This window comes from Onychomys torridus, chromosome 5 (genome assembly GCF_903995425.1).
Source record: "Onychomys torridus chromosome 5, mOncTor1.1, whole genome shotgun sequence".
In the NCBI taxonomy this organism is placed as follows: domain Eukaryota; kingdom Metazoa; phylum Chordata; class Mammalia; order Rodentia; family Cricetidae; genus Onychomys; species Onychomys torridus.
In genome coordinates, this window is record NC_050447.1 from 103,751,500 (window position 1) to 103,777,375 (window position 25,876).

The 25,876-nt window shown below is 43.4% G+C and overlaps 1 pseudogene; it reads right to left on the reverse strand.

The window, feature by feature from the left end:
- Positions 1-613: 613 nt before the first annotated feature.
- LOC118584656 lies at positions 614-22,935 on the reverse strand (annotated as a pseudogene).
- Between the last annotated feature and the right edge of the window lie 2,941 nt (positions 22,936-25,876).

Below are 25,876 nucleotides of genomic sequence, written 5' to 3' on the forward strand. Positions count from 1 at the left end.
TCTTTGCAGATGAGGAAACTGAGCTTCCATATCCTATCCAAGGCTGGAGGGTGAGAAGCCAAAATGGGACTTGAACCAGTCTAAAACCAACTCTTCATATCTTCATATGCAGCTCTGCCCCTGAATACTGCACTGTTTAATTCCTTACATTTTATTTTTCTGGTGGTGGTGGTGCTGGGAATTGAACCCAGGACCTCTTGAGTGCTAGGCAAGTGTTCTATCACTGAGCTTTGTTCCCAAACCTTGAGTATTATATTATTTTTTTGAAAAAAAAAAAAAAAGAGACACATTTATTCAACGTCATGATCAGACTATTACATTTAGCAGTCAACAGCATGGGTGACAAAAGGTCTACAGTAAAACCCTTTGTTGGAATGCTTTACACTTTCCACAGAACAGAAACTAAAATAATCTGTTATACAATTAGTCACAAATACAGTCCTGGAGTTTTTATGCCCATACACAGGAGTATTGTCTGAAACATGTCTTCTTTGTAGCAGCAAGACCCTGCCACCATTGTGCTCAGCTGAGTTCACGAATCGGTTGTAACCTGTCGCTTCCCTGTCACTTCTCTGGCTCTCCTCTGCTGCTAAGCTTTGTTTCCTGGCTGTAATTAGAACCTCCTGCCACTGCTATCACTGCTGCTGCTGCTGCTGGAACCACCATAGCCACCTCGGTTCCGTGGTTTAGTGAAGTACTGTCCACCACCACCATAAGGGCCAGATCTTCTGCCTCCAAAGTTTCCTCCCTTCATTGGTCCAAAGTTTGAACGCTGATTGTTATAATTGCCAAAATCATTGTAGCTTCCACCACGTCCAAAACTTCTTCCATCATTACCAAATCCATTATAGCCATCCCCACTGCCACCATATCCACCACCACCACGGCTGCCACCGAAGCCACCATGACCACTGAAGTTCCCCCGTCGACCAAAATTGTCATTGCCACCAAAACCGCCTCCATGACCACCACCAAAGTTTCCGGAACCACTTCGACCTCTTTGGCCGGATGAAGCACTAGCCATCTCCTGCTTTGACAGGGCTTTTCTGACTTCACAGTTGTGGCCACTGACAGTATGGTATTTCTGAATAACAATCTTGTCCACAGAATCGTGGTCACCAAAAGTGACAAGAGCAAACCCCCTCTTTTTCCCACTGCCTCTGTCAGTCATTATCTCAATCACTTCAATCTTTCCATACCGCTCAAAAGAATCTCGCAGGTGATGTTCTTCAGTGTCTTCTTTAATTCCGCCAATGAAGATCTTTTTCACAGTTAAGTGGGCACCCGGTCTCTGAGAATCTTCTCTCGACACGGCTCTCTTGGGTTCCACAACTCTTCCATCCACCTTGTGTGGTCTTGCGTTCATAGCGGCATCCACTTCCTCCACAGTGGCGTATGTGACAAACCCAAGACCCCTGGATCGCTTGGTGTTTGGATCTCTCATGACCACACAGTCCCTGGGAAATGGCTCCTCTGGCTCTCTCCGCTTGTTTCGGAGCTCAGCCCTCCAATGAAGAGCTGAGCAGCTGTTCCGGCTCCTTGGGAGACTCTGACTTAGACACGGCAGCAGGGAAACACGGGGAGCCTTCAGCGATGCTTCCTCGGGCACATCAACAGGCAGAAAGGAGTATTCAATTCTTAAATGTATTTCTCCTCACAGATTTTCTGAGGAGCACTGATTTGATCCTTGCTTTGAAACTTGTCATTAAAATACTAAGCCCGTTTCCCTATAGTAATAAAAGGAAAACAGTAGACATGGCTGGCATTTAACAGACCCATTTTTGGCCCTTCTCATCCTTAAAACATGTGAAAGATATCCATCGTTGGCCTAATACAACAGCCCTGGCCGGGACTCTCTAAACCTCAGTTATTTGATGCAGTCTGTCTTCTATGCTTTGTGCAGGCGAACAGGTAAGAGACTCAGAATTATTTATTTTACAAGCCTATGTATGACTCCATTGAGTTGGTTAGAAGTGTGTAGTTGGAAAAAAAAAAGTGGGCAGACTTCCCTAGTGTATTTCTTCTTGACCTTTGAACATGTAACATGAAAACAGCAATCATCATTTTATGACAGCCGATGACTCTGTGACTTTTTCTTTGTAAGTGCAGGCAGCCTGTGCCTAACAGGTAGGTTACCCACATTCCGACTGTGGCGTGGGGTTTAATCCCATCTGGCTTTGCAGGGAGGAAGTGACAGCCAGATGGGGCTTAGAGGAACCAGAAAGACAGAGGCATGAAGGGTGGGAAGAGCGATGGTGATCAACAGAAAGAGGTGAAAGAGATGGGTAAGAGCACTGGCTGAGAAAGCACAAGGACCTGAGTTCAAATCCCCATCGTTCCCATAAAAATTTGGGTGACCATGCATCTTAGCTGGGTTCCTATTGCTATGATAGACCTCATGACCAAAAGCAAGTTGGAAAGGAAAGGGTCTACTTCTTTGTACACTTCCAGGTAACAGTCAGTCATTGAGGGAAGTCAGGGCAGGAACTCCAGGCACAGTGTTGTTTGAATCTTAGATGGTCTTTTAATAAAAAACCCAGAGTCAGATATCAGGGTGAAAGCTGAAAGATCAGAGAAGTCGAGCAGCCAGCCTCTAGTTTTTACCCTTAAGAAATCCTCAGCCTAAAGAGAGTGAGTTCCTGTCTCCTCACACCTTATGTACCTTTCTCTGCCTAGATAATCACTTCCTGGGATTAAAGGCATGTGAGCTTCCAGGTACTGGGATTAAAGGTGTGTGCCACCATGCCTGGCTCTGTTTCCAGTGTGGCCCTGAATTCACAGAGATCCAGATGGATCAGCCTCCCGACTGATAGGATTAAGGGTGTGTGCCACCACTGCCTGACCTCTATGTCTTATCTAGTAGCTGGCTCTGTCCTCCTATCCCCAGGCTAGGTTATTAGGGTATACAGTATTTCACCACAACACAAACCAAAGCGGAAGTCCTGGAGGGGTGCTGCTTCCCGGTTTGTTTCCCATGGAGGACTCGGTCCACTTTCCTACAGCACCCAGGACCACCTGTGGTGACACCATTCCCGGTGGCTTAGCTCCTCCTCTTTCAACTAGCAATCCAGAAAAACGCCCCACGGATTTGCGTACAGGCCAGCCGATGGGAGCATTTTCTTCTCAATTAAGGTTCCTCTTCGCATTTGCTTCTACCTTGGGTTAAAATCAACAAGGGTAAGTTGTGACCGCAGCACTTTGGGTGGCAGGAGGCCAGAGATCAGAGGATGCCTGGGGCTTACTGGCTCCAAGCCTAGCTTCAGTTTCAGTGGGGGACCCTGTGTGAAAGAAGCAATTCAAAGAGTGACAGAACAGGACACCTGACATCTCTGGTTTCTGAGGACACACACACACACACACACACACACACACACACACACACACACACGTATACACACCACACCCGTCACCACACACCCACACACAAAAGCCAAAACAAGAGAAAAAGAAACACAGCCCCCCTCCTTGCAGGTGTCCCCATGAGCCTTGCAGGCACAGGAAAGGAGACCCAGAGGTAGAGTGTGACAGAGCTGTGAGGCCAATCCTTGTTGACGCCTCACATCTGAGATTATCATTGTGACTGTTTCATACCTGGAGGATGCAGCCCGCTTCTGAGGATTCACCAGAGAAATTAGCAGAGAGAGCAACGTAATGGGGCTTCAAAGAGGTCAGACATGTTATTCAAATGCCAACATGAAGCCAAACAGCTTCTGAGGTGAAGTTGTCCATCCAGGGGCTTCCTAGCTGGTGGTGCATCTTATTTACATGTTGGTTTGTTTTCCTCTGGGTAGTAAGACTGAGCAGTCTGTGTTTGCAGTGCATCCAACAGGGACGCGTAGTTCCTGGCTTGGGAGGCTTTTAATCGACATCATCTATAGACTGGATGCCTGCCCTACAGAATGCAGGAGGACATTTTGAAAGCCTTGTGGGACGAGAGGTCCCCTTATCATTACATTTCTGCAAGTCTCCTTTCTCCTCCCAGGCTGTCCTGACTCAGGCCCTTGTGTCCTAACAAGTGGCAGGTGAAATTCACACCCGGCAATCTGTCAGAATTAGGCCCTGACATGATGGTTCTCAGGAGGCTATTTTTAAAAAGGTGTAACATTTGTTTTGTTAGACTACTTAGACCATACTTCTATGATTTCAGAGATCCTTTTAACAGGGCCCGAAAGCCAGATCACAAATTGGACTCCATGTTTGTTTGCACGTTTGTTTAAGACAAAAAGAGACATGAGAACATGAAATTGGGTAGGTAGAGAAATAGAAGAGGGTATGGGAGGAACTGAGGGAGGGGAATGAATATGATCTAAATATATTGTGTTAAATTCTTAAAGACATAAAATATATTTTTTTAAATCTGCAGAAGATGTGAAAGGAAACTGATCTTTCTTTCTCTTTTCTTCTTCTTTTTGTATGTTTTTGTTTCTTGAAATAGGGTCTTACTAGGTAGCCCCGGCTGGCCTCAAGCTCATGGGCAATCCCCCAGCTTCAGCTTCTTCAATGTTGGAGTTATAGATGTGCCACCACACTCATCTTAGCGCATATGATATTAAAAAGATTTAATGTTCGTGTGTGTTGGGGTGGTGGTGGTGTGCAAGTACATGCATGTGCACATAGAGGGCAGAGGTCGACTTTGGGTGCTGTCCTCAGGAGCCATTCACCTTGTTTTTTGAGACAGGGTCTGTCACTGGGCCCTGGGGCTTGCCATTAAAGTAGGCTGGCTAGCTCGAGAGCCCCAAGGATCCTCTTATCTGTGTCTTCCCAATGCTTGGTGCATTGTGGTGTCATGTATGGCTTTTTCCTCTGTGGATTTTGGGGATTGGATCCAAGTACCCATGTTTGCACAGGAAGCACATTATTGACTGAGCCTTATCTTTAACTCTCCCCCACCCCCCTTTTTGAGACAGGATCTCGAATATCTCAGGCTGGGCTTGAACTTGCTATGCATCCAGGAGTGACTTACACTCCTGATCCTCCTGTCTCTACTTCCTGAGTACTGGAATTACATGAGTACATCACCATGTCTGGTATATGAAGTGTTAAGGATGGAATCCAGGCCCTCATGGGTGTTAAAAGAACATTTTCCTAACTGAGTTATGTCCTTCATCCTGATATTATGATTATTATATAGACCTTTTAAATTAGTTATGACATCGGCATTGAAAGTCCAAAGCACTTCTATTATAATTATCATGGTCTTTTTTTATTATTTCAAAGTCCTGCAACAGGACAAATACACTAACACATTTATTAATTATCTTTATTTTTGTTCTGCTAACTTCATCATACCTCTGGAAGGAATAATTGCAGAATTAGTGGGAACATCTAATGATGCATTTAATGAGATGATAATCAGGTGATGTTTCATTTGTACTAAACAGACTGCATTAAGCAGAATAAACAAAGAAATTCACTTGAGAAACAAAACTACAGACTGGGTTAGAGTTGAGAGAGTTTATGATCTGAGTGACCAGCTGAATGACATCGAGTGGCCATTGGGGAGGGCCACTTGATCTGCAGGAAGGTGGCAGAATACTGCTCTTCTGGTTCATTTAGAATAAAGTTGTGACTGTGCAGTTACAGGAAGGTGCTGTGGCTGACCGGCTTGGTAAATTTTTACTATCTCCAACATCACAAACACAGCCACTGTCACAGCCCAGTTTTCTGCTACTATCACCGTGTCTCACAGGCTGGCTACATTCTGTTTGTCTTATAGTTCTCCAGGCTCGGGAGCATACAGTGTGTGTCGGGGGAGAGTATCCAGTAAGGGCCTCCTTGCTGAATCATAATATGGCAGAAAGCATCAAGTGGAAACGAGAAAAGGAGAAGTGAGGGAATGGACCACACAGTCTCCATAACTCACAACTAAGACCCTCACAGGCAAGGACATCAGTCCATTCACAAAGGCAGAGCCATTAGAGCCGAATCACCTCAAAGGTTGCAACGACAGCTGTATTTTAACATGAGTACACGTGCGGACGTTCAACCACCACATGTAACATCCTAAATAACACAAGGATGCCTTAATTTAGGGAATAATCAATTGTGGGAAGAGGACAAACAGAACACATGCAGGTTGTATTTATTTTTATTTTGTTTTTAAGTCTCAGAGCAATCAAACCAATCCATGGGCATAAGAATGAAGAGGTGCCCTCTGGAAGGCACCCGGTCTGATTCATAGTCATCAACTCTCTCCAGGTTGCCCGCCCCTGAGGCCAGAACTAGTTCCCCATCCCTGGGTCTATTACTTTTGGTTTAGGGTGTTTCTTAAACACCCAGTGCCCAAACTGGCTGATGAGAGGTCACTGTCCCCCAGTGTGGGGCAGGTCAGGAGCTGGAGAGACAGACATGGGTACAAACTTTCTAGGGGTAGCTCTGACAATCCAGGAGTTGTACGGTGGCAGCTGTGAGAAGAGGAGGCTTTAAGGACATGAAATGGTGTCCTCCTGTAACCAGAAAAGGTGGATTTTACCCATTGCACAGTGGGCTAATGCTTCATCCCAAAAAATAAAAAGCAATGTTCAGACATCTGCCCACCTGTCTCCTGCTGTTAGAAGACTGAAGAAATACATCTCAGTTTTCTAAGGACTAATATCCGTGTGATATGCCAAAGTGACAGAGGGACACCATGGATCTAGGAGGCAACCCATTGTTGGCAAGATCTTGACTTTCGCATCGACTAACGCAGTTGATTGCAGAGCTTTGGCCTCAGCATGGTAGAACAGATTGAACCGTGATCTTTGCAGAATGATGGATGCAAGGGAAGCCAGCAGATGGTTTACAGGGATCTGGCCAAGGCACTAATAGCAACAGAGCCTGGGCTTGCAATTGCTTAGTCAGCTGAAGCCCCACACACTACACAGACAAGGGAGTGGGCTGTTCCAAGGTTGTATGAGGACAGCCTCAGTGCAAGTCCCAGCTGGGCAAAGCAGATTTCACCTAATCTCCTAAGCACTTGTCCCGTGGGTCCAGCCCCACAGAGCCGCACAAATTCTCCAGGGATGGCTCCACTCATGTGTGCAACTTCATGCTCCTAGGACGGCATATCACATCTTTGGGTGGTATCTGGAGTTTCCCAAATTAGGAAAGTCTACATGTGTAGAGGTTGTATTCTGATGCTAACGTTTTCTAAGCTCTTTTTTCTTTTAATTAGTGATTTTGACTCTGTATATAAAATAAAACTGAATCTAATTAAGAAAACCTGACACAGGCAGTTTCCAGTCAGGAGGGGAGGTATTGGGGACCACATTCACATGCACACACACACACACACACACACACACACACACACACACACACACACACAAACTGAACATCCTTTATCTAAAGTACCCGAGACCAAATGTTTCAGATTTTGAACTGGGAGTATTTGGTTCTTCATAGTGAAATCATGAGATGTCTTAGGATGGGAGCCAAGAGGAAACAGCAAATTCATTTCCATTTCTTGTGTAACTCATACACATAGCTTGAAGGTGATTTTGTACAATGTGTTTACTGTTTCTGCACCTTGACCCCAACCTATCATGTGAGAGGAGGTGTGCAATTCTCTATATGCCAGTGTTCAAGAAGTTTCCAACTTTGGAGTATTTTGGGTGTAGATATTTTGATTAAGGTTGTTCATCCTGTAAATGCATTCCTGGGCCCCACCAACAAATATTCTGATAGGTTCAATTCCAATCTCTGCTTTTCCAAGGAGATAGTTCATTAGTATGTCAGTTAGAACAGTATTCAGCTACAGGAAACAGTTGACCATCTACAGGAGCATAAAAAAGGTGAGGAGAAACATTTTTTTCTCATATAGGCTAGGGAGATGTCTCTGTGTAAAATGCCTGAAGTATAAGCATAAAGACAGAATTCAGATCTCCAACATTCATTCAAAAACCAGGCCTAGTGGCAAGGGTCTGTAACTCTATCTCTGAAGATGGGGGTGGGTGAGTAGAGACAAGTGGGTCCCAGGGTCATGCCCAGCCTAGTCAGAATGGTGAGTTCTAGTTCAGTTTAAAAAAGAAGAGTGAGAAGTGACAGAGAAAGACCCTTGATGCCCACCACATATGCATGCACGGGTAAGCCCACTGGCACACAGTTGTGTATACAATGGGGGTGGGGGAGGGGTGGGGAAGAGCGACCGCCAGATGACTGCTCCAGCTCCAGCCATCTTGTCTAGACAAAGGAAAGTGAAATGCAGAAAGGAACAATGTCTATTTCACCCATTTGTCTGCTTCTCAGGACCTTGAACTGGGTCGTGTGGACATATCCACCTACTGGGAGGCATCTCCAGCAGGCAAGCTGGAGAAGCTATGAAGGCAGGGAGAGTTTCAGTGGATCTGCTTCAGTCATTCCAGAATGGAGAAGACGCTCCCGGCTCTCGCTGCCTGACCATCTCAACGAGACCATGTTATCTTCTGTCTCTGTTACTATATTTTCAGTGCTGAAAGCACTCAATACAATTTGCTTCTTTGAGATAGCTTCTAATAATACTTATCTAAGAATCAAGGCAGGTGGTGGCGCACGCCTTTAATTCCAGCATTCGGGAGGCAGAGCCAGGCCAATCTCTTGTGAGTTCCAGGCCAGCCTGGTCTACAGGGTGAGATCCAGGAAAGGCTCCAAAACTACACAGAGAAACCCTGTCTCAAAAAAAAAAAAAATCAAGACACCCAGCCAAGAACATTATTAGGCTTTGAGTGGTTGCATGGCCCAGACTCTAACTGGGTATTTTAGCAATGTGCAATCTGAACAAGCCCTGGGGGTCCATCTTCACTGTCTAACAGTCCCCTACACCTTCAATGGTGCATTCAACTTTGCTGAAATGTAACCAAGAGTGGAAACGCCATGCTGAGCACAGCCTCACTGGGTGGGACATACGGGAAACTGCAGGCTGTCAAGGCAGCCTTGGTGAACCACAGGGTAAGGGCAATGCATGTTTCTAAAGGAGTCCTTTCAAAGAGACATTGAAGTAACACAAAGCAATGAACTGCTAAGAGTCAGAGTCAGGACCTGCATTCCTCCTGCATGGCTTTGCTTCTATCCCATGTGACCATGGGCAGGGCGTTAATGTCTCTGGGATTTTAATTTCTTCATGTGTGAAAGAATAATGCCTGAGTAGAGGGCTTGTTTGTGTGATGCATGGGTCCGACCACTGAATTACCTCTGGCTCAAGAGTCCCTCTCCCCTCCACCTCCCTTTTCTTTTGATATGAAGTTTTGCTACACAGTCCAGGATGACTTTGAACTCAGGATTCTCCTGCCTCAACCTCCCAAATGATGGGATTATAAAGTATGTAGACACAACATATATGTGCATACACACACACACACACATACACACACAAGTAAATAAAAATGTAACTTTAAAAAAGTAATTTAAAAAGAACACTTTGGAGATGTTTGCACTGGGAGACTTACATGGTTTTAACATAACAGTGGGTTTATTTTGTGTTTTATTAACATGCTCAAATACAAACAACATATGCTCTACCATCTTTTTTTTTTTTTCCTTTTTCTTGAGACAGGATTTCTCTGTGTAGTTTTGGAGCCTGTCCTGGATCTTGCTCTGTAGACCAGGCTGGCCTCGAACTCACAGAGATCCACTGGCTCTGCCTCCTGAGTGCTGGGATTAAAGGCGCTTGCCACCACTGCCCAGCTCAAGCTTTACCTTCTTAACCTGTACTGCAGCTGAGCAGCACTGTGGACACTGATTTTGGGCATGTGGTCATGACTGACATCTGTTTGAAGAGTGTTCCCATGTTTTCAAACTGATGTTCTGTACCCACTAACCAGCAGCTCCCATACCCCTCCCCCTGGACCCTGGCTACTACCATTCTACTTTCTCTCTAGGAAGTCGATGACATCTGTGCCCCATAAAGTCACAATTACCCTTGTCACTATTGTCCTTCCTTTTTAAAAAAATACATTTTTATTGTATGGATGTATTTCTCTCTCTCTCTCTCTCTCTCTCTCTCTCTCTCTCTCTCTCTGTCTGTCTCTGTCTCTGTCTCTCTCCATCTCTCTTTCTGTCTCTCTCTCTCTCTCTCTCTCTCTCTCTCTCTCTCTGTGTGTGTGTGTGTGTGTGTGTGTGTGTGTGTGTGTGGCCATCTAGATGGCCCACGGTTCCTTCCTTCACTCCTTTCTTTTCTTTCTTTCATGTGGAATGCTTCATGAATTTGTGTGTGCCATCCTCATCCAGGCGCCATCCTAATCTCTGTGGATTCCAGTTTCAGTATGTGTGCTGCTGAGCTAGACACTAGCTTATTACTTAGTATAATGCCTGAAATGTTTGTCTATGTTGTAGCATGAATCAGAATTTTATTTCTTCCTAATGCAGAAATGTATTTCATTACATTGCTTTTGATGCCCATGTCATACGGCTTGTCCTTTCATACACTGATGGACATTTGGGTATCTTTCTTTTTTTTCTTTGATTACTGTCAACAATACTGCTATAAATATGGACATATAAATACTTCTTTGAAATCCTGGTTTCATTTCTTTTCTGGGGTGTTGAGAGAGGTCTTGCATAGCCCAGGCTGACCTTGAACTCCTAATCCTCTTGCTTCTGCCTCATGGGTGCTGAGATCACAGACATCTAGCCCTCTGCTTTCAGTTCTGTTCAGCTCATGCCCAGTGATTGGATTGCTGGACCAACAGGCAACTCCAGTGCATTCATTTTGAAGAGAGAGACAATAGAGGCTAGGAATTTTCAGTGGCTTCCTTTTGCTCCTAGGTAAAGGCCTAATTCAGTTTAATGTGATTTAAGTTTTCTTTACTGCAGGCAACAGAATAAAATAGACAAATGGGCTTGCATCAAACTAAAAGCTTCTACTGGGTAAAAGAAGTCAGTGAAAGACGTCTGTAGCCCAGCAGAAAATGCCCACAAACATCTGTACCAGTGCAATTCCCAGAAATTCAACAGCAAAACCCCCAAATAATGAAATTAAAATATAGTCAAAAAGTCAGCTGCAGGGGTTGGGGATTTAGCTCAGTGGCAGAGCGCTTGCCTAGCCAGTGCAAGGCTCTGGGTTTGGTCCTCAGCTCAAAAAACAAAAAACAAAACAAAAACCAAACAAAACAAAAAGTCAGCTGCATTGGTATTGGTCTATAATCTCAGCCACTTGGAAGGGACTGCTTGAAGCCAGGACCTAGGCCAGCCTGGGCAACAGGAGGTAAAAACCTCAAAAGCCACAAGACAAAAGAAGGTACAAAGCATCATCATCTCCAACCTTCAGGAAAGTGGCCACCAGTTAGAATAGTTGTTAGCAAAAGGATAGAAGAAAAATGCTGGGAAGGAGTTGGAGGAGTGGGAACTCATACACATTGTTGGTGGGTCTGTAAATGATGACAGCCACTATGGACAATGGCATAAAGGCCCCTCAGTCAACGAAAACTAGAACTGTCATGTGACCCATCAATGTCACTGATAGGTGTATATCAGAAGGAGAATGGTAGAGGGATGAGACATCTGCTGCTGCAGCATCATTAGTTGTAGCCAAGAGCTGGGCACAACCTAAATGCCCGCGAGGGGTGAGTACATAAGTGTATTAGGTGACATTTGCCAGAGAACCAAAACTGACACAGTGAATATGTATATTAAAAGGTATGTATCAAAGTGGCTTACAGGCTGTGGTCCAGCTGGTCCAACAATGGCTGTCTCCCAGTGGAAAGGCCAAGAATTCGGCGGTTGTTCAGTCTGTGAGGCTAGAGTTTCAGCAGTCCCAATCTGGGACTGGAGTCCGAGAAGATTCCCGGGTAACAGCTGGTCTTCAATATACACTGAAATCTCAAAGAAGTGAGTTCTAATCCCCGTAAAGGAGTGCCTCAGCAGCAGGACAGATGGTGCAAGGGCAAGCAGGCCAAAAGCAAAGGCCTCCTTCTTTCTTGTCGTTTTATGTGAGTTGCCTAGGAGTAGCCAAATTTAAGGTCAATATTCCCACCTCAAGTGATCAAACAAACAAATTTCTCCTAGGTATACCCAACTGCTTGGGTTTTAGTTGATTCCAGATGTAATTAAGTTGAAACCAAAATTTAGCCATTACAATGAAGAAAATACGATAGGTACACACCATATAATATTATTCTGTAATCAAAAGAATGAAATCTAGTCATTTGTAGCAATTTGAGTGGACCTGGAAGATATGGTGGTGAAATAAAGCAGACACAGACAAACCCTGCATGATTTCACTCATGATCTGAATTTTAGAAAGTTGGCATCATACAAACAGAGTATAGAATATTGTAGTGTTTGTCAGATGCTGGGGAGAGCAGTAGGGTTATACAGTAAGGTAAAGCAGGCAAGCACAGGGAATAAACTGGCAGTCAGAATAAATTTGGACAGTGTTTGGCTTGGACTGTACAGGCACCCTTTTCCTAGTAATGTACATAGCAACTTATTGGCAACCTGGGACCTTCCCTCTGCACCTGCATGGGCTTTTGTCCATCTGCTTTTTGCAATGGAAATAGGTCACTCCCCCTTAGTAAGCCCATGATAATGCCCCATTTCCTTTTAAACACACCCTGGAAACATCAGAGAACCACTTCAATTGATCAGTCTGGCCTGAACTGGTTTGGGCTGCCTGAAAAATAAAGCAAACTGTGTCCCCTAAGTGAGCTTTAAGGAGAATCCTCTATTACCATCTTATGTACATGCAGAATTAGATGTCCATAGGATTAAAATCAAATGCTTCATGGGAAAGAACATGTGCAATAGAAAAATGTTTGTACAACTTCATCTAACAATCAAAACTGAGCTACCCAAACCACAGTCCTTAAAAATCAGAGTCCTTCTTCTCTTGGCCCCACTCCAAAAGGAAGCCACAGACAATAATCAGGGCCTATGAATGCCCTCACTCATGTGGCCTGCTGTCAACCTTGAAAATGTATTTCTTTCTGATTTTTACTGTCTCTTTCCTTTAATAGAGTTTCCTTGCTACTTCTGCAATTTGTGTGAGACTTCATTTCAGTTCCTTGAATGAGAGGTCAAGAACCTGGAGACAACCAGTCTGGACTCTGACCACTGGAAACAGAAGGGTACAGAGTCCCATTTAGACAGTAGAAATACATTTTGTCTACTGTTTCATAGAAGGGTAATTATAGTTAGCAATATTGTATCATATATTTCAAAATACCTAGAAGAGATGATATGAATATTTTACTCCAAAGATGTAGTAAATATTTGAGATGATAGATAAGTGAAATATCCTGATGTGACCACTACACAACATACACAGACATCAATGTACCACACTGCCCTCCAGGAATCAATTGGCCTGGCTTAGGTTAGGATTTCTAATGTATCTGTTCTTCCTCTGAAGTGCTGCAGTTCACTGGTCCATGTTTCCTCCAGAACCACACGCCATGCCTGACAGGGACTTGATGCATCTCAGGTAAAACAACATTGAATGTGTAAACAGAGAAGATGAAGGAGACTGCCAATTTTTCCCATCGCTTGTGATATAGTATTATAAAATGTAAGTCACGGTAAAAACTGTTTTTCAGAGGGCAGACAGATCACCTAAATATGTGGTGTGGAGGCTAGGGCCTGATAAAGTAGAGAATTGGGTCACCCAGAGCCTGCCAGAGTGATGCTGGGTAATATCTTTGTTTCCAACTGCATGTTCCCACTTAAAATTAGGGGATAAGAGGTGTGGCTCTGTCAGGAGAGTGCTTGCCTAACTTGCACAAAGTGCTGGCTTTGTTCCCCAGCACTGCACAAAGCAAGCGTGGTGGTGCCTATAATCCCGACACTCAGGACGTGAGGTCAGGGAGCTCAGAAGGTCAGTTATCCTTGGCTACATAGTCGATTTGAGGCCAGCCTGGGAGACACAGGACTGTCTCAAAAGAATAAATTAGGGCTGGGGAGGTACCTTGATAGGCAAAGTGCTGGCTGCTCAAGCATGAGGACCTGAGTTCCAGCCTCAGCACTCATGTATAAAGCTGGTTGATGTGTGTGCATCTGGAACCACAGTTGCTGGGGAGGTGGGGACAGGAAGATCCCTAGAGCGCATTGGTCAGCCAATCCAGAGAATCCATGAGCTTCAGACCTTTTCTCAAAAATGAGGTGGAGTGGGACTGAGGAAAACACATAACACTGACCCGTGGCCTCCACATGCATGCACACACATGCACACACATGTACACCCACAAACAAACAAAAATCAAAAATCAGTTAAAAATCAATTACAATGTACATTCTGTTTTTCAAATTTCCTAGTCACAAATCAGGTGCTCTGCAGGAAGTAGCATCTGCCACCGTCCTCCAATGGTACAAATGTAGGACAGCCCATCACCACAGACACCCCGAGTGACAGCTCTGCTGGGGAGTACCTGTCATACCTGATGCAAGCAGAATATCTGGCATATCCCAGTTTCTAAGTCTTGCTCTTAAAAGCAAATCTCCAAATGAAGCCGAACATCTTTGAAGATCACAGAACTAGATGAATCTCTGTAGGTCCAAGACCCATACTTGTGCAGGAGAGAATGCTGCTGAGCCTGGTATTCACTACCTATGGTGGAACTGATATATATTTCTTGAGGCAGGGTCCCACTATGAGCCTGGCTGGTCTGGAACTTACTACATAGACCAGGCTTGCCTTGAGCTCACAGAGGTCTGCCTGCCTCTGCCTTTAGAGTGCTAGAATTAAAGGAGTCAGCCACCACACCACACCTATGATAGATACTATAGAAAATCTCTAGAGGAAGAGAATCTCCTAGACCTTAGTGCTGGCAGCAGGTCTCATGTGGTTAAATCACGGTGTGATCCTCTCATCCATAACATCTCCTTTTGCATTGATACAAATGGTCAGAGTCATGTTATAATGTAACTCTAGCAGATGCTCTACCTCTCTTTAAGAAATACCCCCAATAGGCTGGAGAGATGGCTCTGAGGTTAAAAAAACATAGTTACCTAGAGAGGGTCAAGGTTCTCAAGTTGGGTTCCCAGCACCCTCATCAGGAGGCTCACAACCATCCTTAACTCCAGCTCCAGGAACATAGGATCTGATGCCTCTAGCCTCTGAGGACGCCTGCACTCATGTGCATATGAGTGCAGACACACATATATAATTTAAAAAATAATAAATTTTAAAAATCCTGTGATATGTTTTGTAGGGGTGGATTGCTTTTTAATGAACCTATTTGCTTGGGTGTTATATAACATTCCATATTAATACTATAGTTTAATTATTTTCCCTTTGTTACCAGATATTTGTTTGGGTTGTTTCCATTTTTCTCTATTAAATATAATGCTCACGTTAATGGATGCTCACACCCAGAAACAGGATTGTAAGATACCCTTATTTTCAACTTTGTTGCGTTAATTTAATTTCTTCTAACAGTAGGGTTTGAACCCAGGGCTTATGCATGCTAAGTTCTTCACTCCATGTTTATTGTTTATACACTGCATTACAAACCCATCCAGCTGTTACTTCCCATCCATTGTTGTTTCTCTGGTGCTACAGAGGCACCCCAGAGCTTTGTGTTTGCAGCTCTGTAGTGCTGCAAACTATGGCCCAAAACTGAGCCATCACCCTTCACACTGGATGTATGTGGGATTCTGAGTCTCACACTCTGCCGTCATTTGAAATGATCCTCATTTCTCCTAGGATTGTGGAATTAAGTGATTTCATCTGGCTTTGCATTTTCCATCCTCTGGTGACGCTCACTCTCTCTTTTTATCCTCATTTGCCCAACTGTGAGTTTTCTTGGGTGAACTTCCAGTATATATCCTTGATCGTTTTCTATTGTATTGGTTATTATTTTCCCCATAGGTAGTAATGAGGCAAATCTATTTTCTTGGTGTTTTGTCTGTGAGCCTCCCTTTAGCAGCTGAACCATCTCCCCAACTCTATTTTGTAAATACTATTTTATTAAATACAATACGTATGCCAAAAAGCTCACCCCTTTCAAATATACAAACCCATGTTCATTCTATACATCCACAGATCTGTGCATCCAACACAACTCTCCACACTAATTTAAAATTTCTTCATTTTCTTTCTTTCTTTATGTGCATGTGTGTGGGCATGTGCCACAAAGCACACTGTGCAGGACGAAATGAGTTCTACCATGTGCGTTCCCAGATTTGAACTCAGGTAACTAGGCCTGACAGCAAACACCTTTCTCCACTGAGCCGTCTCACTGGCTCCACATGACTTAATTTAAAGACATCATCTTTGTGACCTTCCAAAGAAAGTGTATATTCATTAATTCATTTCCTTCCTCCCTCACCTACTTGCCCCAGGCAATCACCAATCTAACATCTGATAGATTTGTTTATTTCAGACACTTCTGATAAATGGAATCATATGATAAAGTCCACTTTGAAATAAGATGGCTAGTTCAGTGAGTTATAGGGTAATTTGGCATTTTTGAATTCCATAAGTAGCCCACTGTGCTTAGATGCATTTTGCATGCATGGGAGTGTGATTCCCCCCCCCCCCCCCCCACCATAAGTTCTATTGAACAAATATGCATTTTTAAATCCCGACTTCCTGTTCCTGGTATCTTTCACCTTCAAGGATTCCTGGGGGATCCAAACCTCCCTTTGAAAAGCATTGGCCCAGAGCGAATTGTAGTCTAAACACAGCTCTTGTGAGAGCAGAGGGAACATTCGATTTTGTTTACATTTGGCTGAACTAAAAGGGGTCATTTCAAGAAAGAGTCAAGGACCAGAAAAGGAAATGGCCTGGAATGAGTCTGAAATATTTAATGTTTAAAAATCAAGGATGCGCAGGAGAGTTTCCAGCTATTGTCAATGGCATGATGGAGGGAAAAAAAAATCAAATGTTCAGGTATCCAGCCAAACCAAAGTTCCTTTAAGGACAAAACAACAGAAAGTACATATTTTGCTATGTATATAATAGAGCACATACTGCAAACCTGAACGCTTTTAGCTCAAGGCCCCTCTGGGGAATAATCCCCTGAGAACTGTAGGACCTGGTTATGGGGAAGAAGTGGTCCCTGACCAGATTGAAAATATATACTCAGGGCATTTTGAGGATTGGTTAAGTGGCAGAGCCTGTGAACTCTGACTAGCAAGTCTGAGATAACAGCTGTGTATTTTGCTTTTCTAACTCTTTCAAGGCAAGCAATGGTGGCCATTGATTTTCCTTGCACATTCTGATAGGCAAGATGTTGTTTTAATTTTTATGAATTTAGAGTTCAGTTTGCATTATTTCCAGCAGCAATCTTTTTATGTGGTGATACAATTTATGGCAGTATATATTTCAATATTAATGTGATATGATTTCCCCCTCTAACATATAAACTCTAAAGATGCTCATAACTTCTCTCTCATCTCGCACAGCTCCAGCGGGGCTTAGCAGATGCTGCATGATGCCAGACACAGATAATGACTGTGTACGTGTTAGACAGACTGACATCTTCTCCTTGGAAGTGTGCATATATCAAGATATTTCAACATTTGGTAGATCTGAGTGTAAACAGGACTGCAATATAAATACAGTATATTTTGTGGACTCCAAGCTCCCCCTTATTCTCACCAGTTGGCCTCATCTTTTTATCCTGCTTTTAAGGAGAAAATTGCCCAATCCTCTAGTGGTCCCTTGAAGTGAGGGTAAGGAAATTCATGAGACATTCACGGTAACACTTCAGTAACCTCAGCTAACAGTGGGAACACAATCTAAAACAGAGAATATTTTTTGAAGAACCAGAGTTTATTACTTTCTGGCACATTCATAAACTAAAGCTGCAGACAAGGTATTTTCATGTCAAGGGATCCTGGTCTGTGTTTATGTCTCATTTGTGATGGATGGCGAAGACACGCGTAGGATGCGAACGTGCTGTAAGCAGCTTGTGCAAATACACGCAGAAATACCAATCCTTTTATTTTCTTTATTAACTTGCTTATTGAAATGTCTTAAACAGGTAAGCAGCAGCACTTTAAAGTATTTAAATGTTCAAGGTTGAGTCAATAATACCAAAGGTTTAAAGCACAGACATTCACCAAAGAAACCAGCAGGGACTTGGGGTGGAACTCAGTGGGCAGAGTGCTTGCCTGGCAAGCAGGAAGCCTGGTGTGGAGGTAGGAGCATCAAAAGCTCAGCGTGATGCACCCTTTCTTACCTAGAAAAATGGCAGCCACCATGAGGTAGCCACAGATTGATCCTCTTACAACATGGCCTCAATGTGCCATTTCCTATTCAAGAAATAATATCGTTGTCTCTCTAGCATAACCAATATTCCAAAGCTCAAAGGCCTCTGTTATTTGGTTCTTTAATTATGCAGCCAGCCTCATCTCTCACTATATCAGAACACAACATAGGCTTTAACGGGCCAGTATAGACACTATTACCCTCTCCATATCCTCACAGTACACCTAGGCCTTTGCTTATGGTGGCTCCTTGTAAGACATGCACCATGTCTCAGTCACATCTCCAAGTCCCAACTATAGTTCTAAGGCAAACATGGGACCAAAGTTATATTCCTCAGTCATGATCAAAATTGATTTTGTTACAGTGGCAAGCTAAATCATGCTCCCTGCCAAAGAACCCCACACCCACACATCCTGGCAAGCACTTTCCTGACTGAGCTATCTCAGCAGTCTATTTATTTATTTAGAGAGTGTATGTGTTATGGAAAACTATAGTGTAAAAGAAAAGGATGACAGAAGATGGGGTGAGGAGAAAGGATAAATAAAGGGAGGCATGACCACAGTAATTAGTGACCACTGGAATCTCCAGTCCTTGGTGGGCCTTTCTGCCTCCTCTTCCTCTTCCTCTTCCTTCTTTTGAGATAGGGTCTAAGATAGCCCAAGCTGGTCACAACTCACCATGTAGCTGGGCTCATTTTGAACTCCTAATCCCTCTACCTCCACCTCTTGAGTGCCAAGATTATAGTTGTGAAGCACTGCACCTGACTTCTGTATTGTGTTTGTACAGGTGTCTTGTATATGTATTAGAATCTGGGCCTATGTTTAAACTCCTGGAGCGCACCTGAGTGTGGATCTCTTCTGTGTAGACTTAAAAAAAAAATAAGCCATGGAGTAGGAAAAAATATTTACAACAATACATATTTGACATAGGATATGTATTCATATAAATATACATATTATTTTAAAAATTATATATATTCAAATGTAAGAATAAGAAGGCAAATGATCCATTTAAAAATGGCAAAATACTTGAACAAACATTCGTAGGAGAACATGTCCAGAGGTTGGGGTTGTAGCTTACTGTGTAGACCAGGCTGGCCATGAACTCAGAGATCTGCCTGCCCCTGCTCTCTGAGTGCTGTGATTAAAGGTAGGAGCCACCCACCACATCATGATAGTTCAATGGTAGAATTCTCATCTAGCATCAGTGAGGCCCTGGGTTCCATTCTTTGTAGCACAATATCACTGGGCAAATGCAAACTAAAAACCACAATGCAAGCTTATTAGAACTGATAAACCTAATAACGTCATAAAACAAAGTGACACTACCACATGCCAACGGAGCCGAGGCTGGAACTGGTGAGATGGCTGGTGGTAAGGGGAAATGGCCTCATCCTCTCTGGGAAATAGTGTGTGGTGTTTTCTTAAAATGTTCAGCATACCGCATGATCCAATAACTGCATTTCTTCGTGTTTAGCCAAGGAAAATGGAAGCATATGTTCATACAAAAATCTGGACATGAAGGATTATAGCAGCTTTATTCATAATTGCCCCAAATTGGAAACAGCCCAAATTCCAAATGTTGTCTGGCTGTTGAAAGGATAAGCTCGGCAATCCATCCATGCATCTTAGCATGCCACTTGGCAAAAGGAAGGAACTATTCATACGTGCAATGAGGATGGACTTCTCATTTGCATTATGCTAAGTGAAAGAAGCCAGACTCCTATACCAGATAATTCCATTATGGCCTCTAGAAAAGGAGACTGCTCCAGGAACAGAAAGCAAATCAGTGATCCACTGGGGGTCAAAGGAGGAGTTTACTATCATCAGACACAGGGACACTTTCAGTGACAACTATTCTGTGTCAGGACAGTAGTCACATGACCATATGTATATGTCACTATTCACAGATGTGTATACAGTGAAGAGCACACTCATTGCACATAAATTATATCTCAAGTTGTTGGTAACTATGAGGACCAATTTTGCAGTTGAGACTTATCTGGCAGGTTGTAGCTGGTCGTTACAAATCTTCCCACGAGTAAGGATTCTCCATCTTCCAAAGGTCGAGCACAGTTCTGTGTTTTTTAGATTATAGCTGGGATATAATGGAGAGGGAGATAAAGACACCAGCCTATGAGAAATGATGTCAATAATAATGGAGATGGAGGATGTAGGTTTTGATCTCTGGCTGGCAGATTCAGCACATACTATAGGACAAATTGGGGGTAACTAAAACCAAGAACTCCCCAGTTTTCATATGATTTTACAAATTTTTGCTACTTATAAAGAAGGGCAGTGAGTATTTTAAATATTGGGGCCAGGTCTTCATCTGTCTCTCTGTCATGACAGTAGAGATAGAAAAAAAAAGGTATATTGGTAAATTCTAAGACACTAGTGCTGGGGGATGTCTTTCTGTATGCTGTGAATATGTGTTGTTTCCATTGGTTAATAAATAAGCTGCTTTGGCCTAAGGCAAGGCAGCTTAGAGGCACGTGGGAAATCCAAGGAGAGAGATAGGAAAGAGGAAGGTGGAGTCTGGAGAGACACGAGCCTGCTGCCCAAGGAGCAACATGCCAGCAGATTGGTAAAGCCATGGACACGTGGCAAAACATAGATGAATAGAAATGGGTTAATTTAAGACATAAGAACTAGCTAGCAAGAAGCCTGTCATAGGCCATAGAGTTTGTAAATAATATTAAGCCTCTGAGTGATTATTTTATAAATGGATGCATGACTGTGGGGCTGGGTGGGACCAGAGAAAACGTTCAACTACACACTAGAGAGGGCTGGGTGTTTGTATTTGTAACAGTCATTCAAGCACCATCAGGTGCTGCTGTGGGATGTTCTGTATGTTGTGAATATGTGTTGTTCTGATTTGTTGATAAATAAAATGCTGATTGGCCACTAGCCGGGAAGGAAGTATAGGCAGGATAAGTAGATAAGGAGAATTCTGGGAAAAGGAAGAGCAGAGTCAGGTGATGCCAGTCCATGCAACAGCATGTAATGGCACACAGATAAAGCCACAGAAAATGTGGTGACATATAGATTAACAGAAATGGGTTAGTTTAGCTCTAAGAGCTAGTCAGTGGTAGGACTGAGCTAATGGCCGAGCAGTTTTAATTAATATAAGCTTCTGAGTGATTATTTTATAAGCGGGCTATGGGACTGCGGGGACTTGGTGGGACCGGAGAAAACTTCAGCTACAAGTTGCAACCTGGGGGTCACCATAATCGGATGGGAAAATGAACAGATGGGTAAATGTGGCTCAATGGTAGAGTGAGCCTAGCATATGCAAGGCTGGGTCTCATTCCCAGAACTGTAAAAAACAAGCCCCAAACAAAAACTGTAAACCATGAGATAGGGAGAAACTTAAAACAGTGATTTCCAAGTTACAACCATTGATGGACTTAACATTAACAATGAGGCAGGGAGGGATGCCTGGCTTTGTTTGGGGCTGCACGTGCCAGTGCCACGCATGGTTTGGGGAATGTTTTTTCACCCTGAATGCCTTGGGCTGCCTTGCACGTCCGTGAACAGGCCAGGTTCTCCTGCTGGAGCAGCTGCTGACCTGGCCCATCACCTAGCTGTGCCCTCAACATGAAATGCTCTTCCCAGCAGAGTTGTGGTGTGGTATGCCCACGCCTCCCATTTTCTTATGCAAGTCCTACCTTCTAAATGAGATATACCCAAGTACCCTGAAAAAGCAAAAACAAAAAACAAACCCAACAACAACAACAACAACAACAACAACAACAAAACCCAGGTCTTCTTAAGCCTCCATACCTTTCTCCACTTTCCTTTCCCATGGTGCTTATCTTCTTACTTTAAAACATTCTTGACTACTTAGAATGTCTGCTGTTCATTGTCACCTCCCTTACTAAAATGCAAGCCCACAGTTTCAGGGATCATTGGCTATTCTGTTCATAGACAGATAGTAGTTGCTCCGTAGATATTTGAGAATACAATAATAATCGTTACCATCAGCATTTAAGGAGCAGATGCCAGGCCCGCACACAGTCCCTTGATGAAGTAAGGCCTGTTCCTGTTCCCATGTCACAGGGAAGGACACAGGACTGCAGAAGAGTTATGAGGGTCTGAATCAAGGTTGCCTGTAAAACTAGAAAAAGGGGTACCAATGTCCAGACACGAAAATGCATCTAAATTCTGAAATATGGATCCCAGGAAGCATGAACATGCATACCACTGGGGGTTGGTTGGCACTTGGAAGCCTAGAGGATTCTGGATTGCCAGGTCTCAGTCCTTAGATAGATTGTCAGAGGAAGCCATTTCAAGGAGTACATTCTCCATGAAAAACGTCACAAGGAAGATATGGAAAAACAGAGGGGCGAGGAAAGGACTTTTGCGTAGTAATACAAGTAGAATTAAATTCAAGTTTTTAATTTCTCAATAATTAGATTCAGTTTAAATACACATTTTAAAAAAAGGTAAATGCAGGCTGAATCTCCTTTATCCCCCATTTAGGGTGAAATATACCTAAAATAATATCCACCTAATGATCACAAATTACTAAAATGGCTTCATGTAAGTAAGTAATTTGGTTTCTGTTTTACCCTGCAGACGGAACAATTTATTATTACTGCTAATGAATCTCTAAGAATTAATTCTTAAAATGGGATTAACAACGCCAAAATAGTTAGAAGAAAATCTTAATTTGGATCATGTTCTCCTAACTCTGTCAGCAGCTTCTGATTATAAAAATAGTCTCAACTCCCTTAGGCAGGACTTACTCTTCCGGTGTCCGCCGAGGGCAGGGTGACCTTTTACTGGCTTTTGATGACCGCCCTCTTGTGGCAGATCGTGAGGATGCATGTCTAGCTCCAGGGTTCTTTGTGAGATCCCAGCCCCGCGTGGTCTAGAGCATTCTGGGATGTCCCTGGTGAAGATTCCCCTGCTTCCTTTTCCTTCTCTAGGAGTCTGCAATGTTCTGTAAACATAAGGACAAATGCATTGCTATTGTTTCTACATTTCATTTTTTGACTGTTTATTTTTGTGCCAACTGCTGTTACTGTGGCCAATTTTAATTGTATAATTATTTTTCTCTTTCTGTTTTACAGAGGGTTATAAGTAAATCAAGTAGGCTAAAAGGATTTCTTTTCATTTGCACTTCTAACTTCTCTCCTTCTCCAAATGACTGCAATATTTTTTGTTTGTTTGTTTGTTGTTGCTGTTAAAAATACAAGGCAAAACCAAACAGAGCTCAGGAGATTGAGTGTGGTTAGCATATGCCTGTACTTAACCTTAGCACACAGGAGGATCACAAGTTTGGGGCTACACAGCAAACAAACCAACAAATGCAGGAACAAACAACTGCCAAGGGATAATACGTATTTAAGCCCAAGAAATACCAAGAGGTTTGACAATGAGAGTTCTCTCATTAAGGTAATGAATCTCAACCTGTGGGTTGAGACCCTTGGGGTTGTATATCAGATATCTACATTATGATTCATAACTGTAGCAAAATTATAGCTATGAAGTAACAATGAAAAAATTTTATGGCAACAAAAGGCACCGTATTAAAAGGTCTGCTTCGACTCTTTAGGAAGGTTGAGAACCACTCACTGTCAAGGAGAAAGTGATAAGGTTTGGGGCTGATGGAAGAAGACATTTGTATCAACTCTTCTGTAGGGTCTCTCATGCACAGACACTGTGTAAAGTGTCTCTTGGAAATGTAAACAAACCGTTCTGGAGAGAGCTGAGTTTGTTTAAGGGCTGCCATTTACACTTCACTTAATCAAGGGACGATGCCTTTAATTATATATAAAATATTTTTATTACTTGAAAACTCCATACATGCATACAATATTCAATAATATCCACCCCAATTCCTCCACCTAAACCCCCATCCACTTCCCATCCCCCTCCTAATTTCATATCCTCCTTTTTTTCTAACTCACTGAGTCCAATTTGCACCCAAATATGAGCGGGTGTGGGACCATTCACAGGAGTGTTGCTGTCCTACTAAGGACCACACCTCTAAAGGTAACTGGCTCTTTCCCCAAGCAGCCCTCAACTGTCAAAAGCTCTTCAGCTAGGGGTGGGGGTCTTGTGAGCCCCTCCCTCCTTCATGATAGAGTATCAACTGGCTTGCTCTTGGGCAAACACAGCTGTAATGAGTTCATGGGTGCAATGGTCCAGCCTGGTCCAGAAAACACTGCTTCACCCTGCCCCACCCCCCAGGCTGGCTGATTCAATCCTCTTCATTGCTCACTCTTCCACCCTGCTCCCTGAAGCCCTGTGGAGAGAGGGATGTGGTACAGCTATCCATCTACAACACATTGAAAGGTTCTTGGATCTCTAGGCTTGGACTGAATTGGAGTCTGAGCTCCTGTACTTAGCAGTCACAGTGATTTCAGTGAGAATGGCTCCTGTAGGTTCATAGGTTTGAATGCTTGGTCGCCAAGGAGTGGCACTATTTGAAAGGACTAAGGAGGTGTGGTCTTGTTGGAGGAAGTGTGTCATTGGGGGTGGGCTTTGGGGTTTCAAAAGCCCATGCTGGGGGCTGGAGAGATGGCTCAGTGGTTAAGAGCACTGGCTATTCTTCCAGAGGTGCTGAGTTCAATCCCCAGCAACCACATGGTGGCTCACAACCATCTGTAATGAGATCTGGTGCCCTCTTCTGGCCTGCAAGCATGCATGTAGGCAGAATAGTGTATACATAATAAATAAATAAATAGAATCTTTAATTAAAAAAAAAAAAAGCCCATGCTGAACCCAGAGTCTCTCCCTTGGCCAGTGGGTCAGGATGTAGCTCTCAGCTACTTCTCCAGCACCATTTTTGCCTGTGTGCCACCATGCTTCCCACCATGACAATGGACTAAACCTCTGAAACTGTAGGCCAGCCTCAATTCAATGCTTTCTAAGAGCTGCCTTGGTCTTGGTGCCTCTTCACAGCAGCAGAACAGTGAGTAAGCCAGGAGTCTGACTCTGGCACCTTGCTTCACCTCTTGTTGCAAACAGATGGCATTCCCCACTTATTTCCATCAGATGACTCAGAGGAGGTAATCATTGAAGAGCCTGGTCCATAGCCTTTCATTTAAAGCTCCACTTCACTGCCCACTCATCGCCCATTTTCATAATGTGGCTAGGAAGACAAGATACTCCAAAACACCGGGCAGATGAGACTGGATGCATTGAAAATTGTTTGCTCTGTGTACCAGATTTTCCCATCATACTATATCAAGTGTGTCTGAGTGGATGGAGGCTATCGGAATAAGAGCACATAGATTTAGAATTGTGATATTTCCCAGGTTAATTGAGGTCTTTAAAAATATCATTATTTGTCAGCTTCTAGCAATGTTTGCCTTGAGAGTCTGTTTTGTTTGCTAATGCCTCAGGTGCAGCAAGCAGCTGGCCTTGACTAACTAATATCAGTGGCCTGATTCAGGTTTGTGATCCCCAGTTTGCAATTCTGGAAACCAGAGTTGCGAAAAGAGAAAGTCGCTTTTGTAATTCTCCTGGCAGCAAATCCTGATCTGTCTCCACGAGAAACTGTTTGTAATCTATTATTTCCTTAGTGTGAATGCTTATGTTCTTTTCCCAGAAACGCTACTGTGTCTGGGCACGGAGTGCTGTCTCTCGCCCCACTACACCTCTCCTCCTCACACGTGCCCTGTGTCCACTTTAAAATAGATGAATCACCTTAAACACATTTGGGTCTAGGGTTTGAGTTAAGAGTTGTAGCTCTCTTTCTGTATACTGTCTGTATTCTTATGTATGACATATGTATCTTCAGGTTATACATCACAGGATT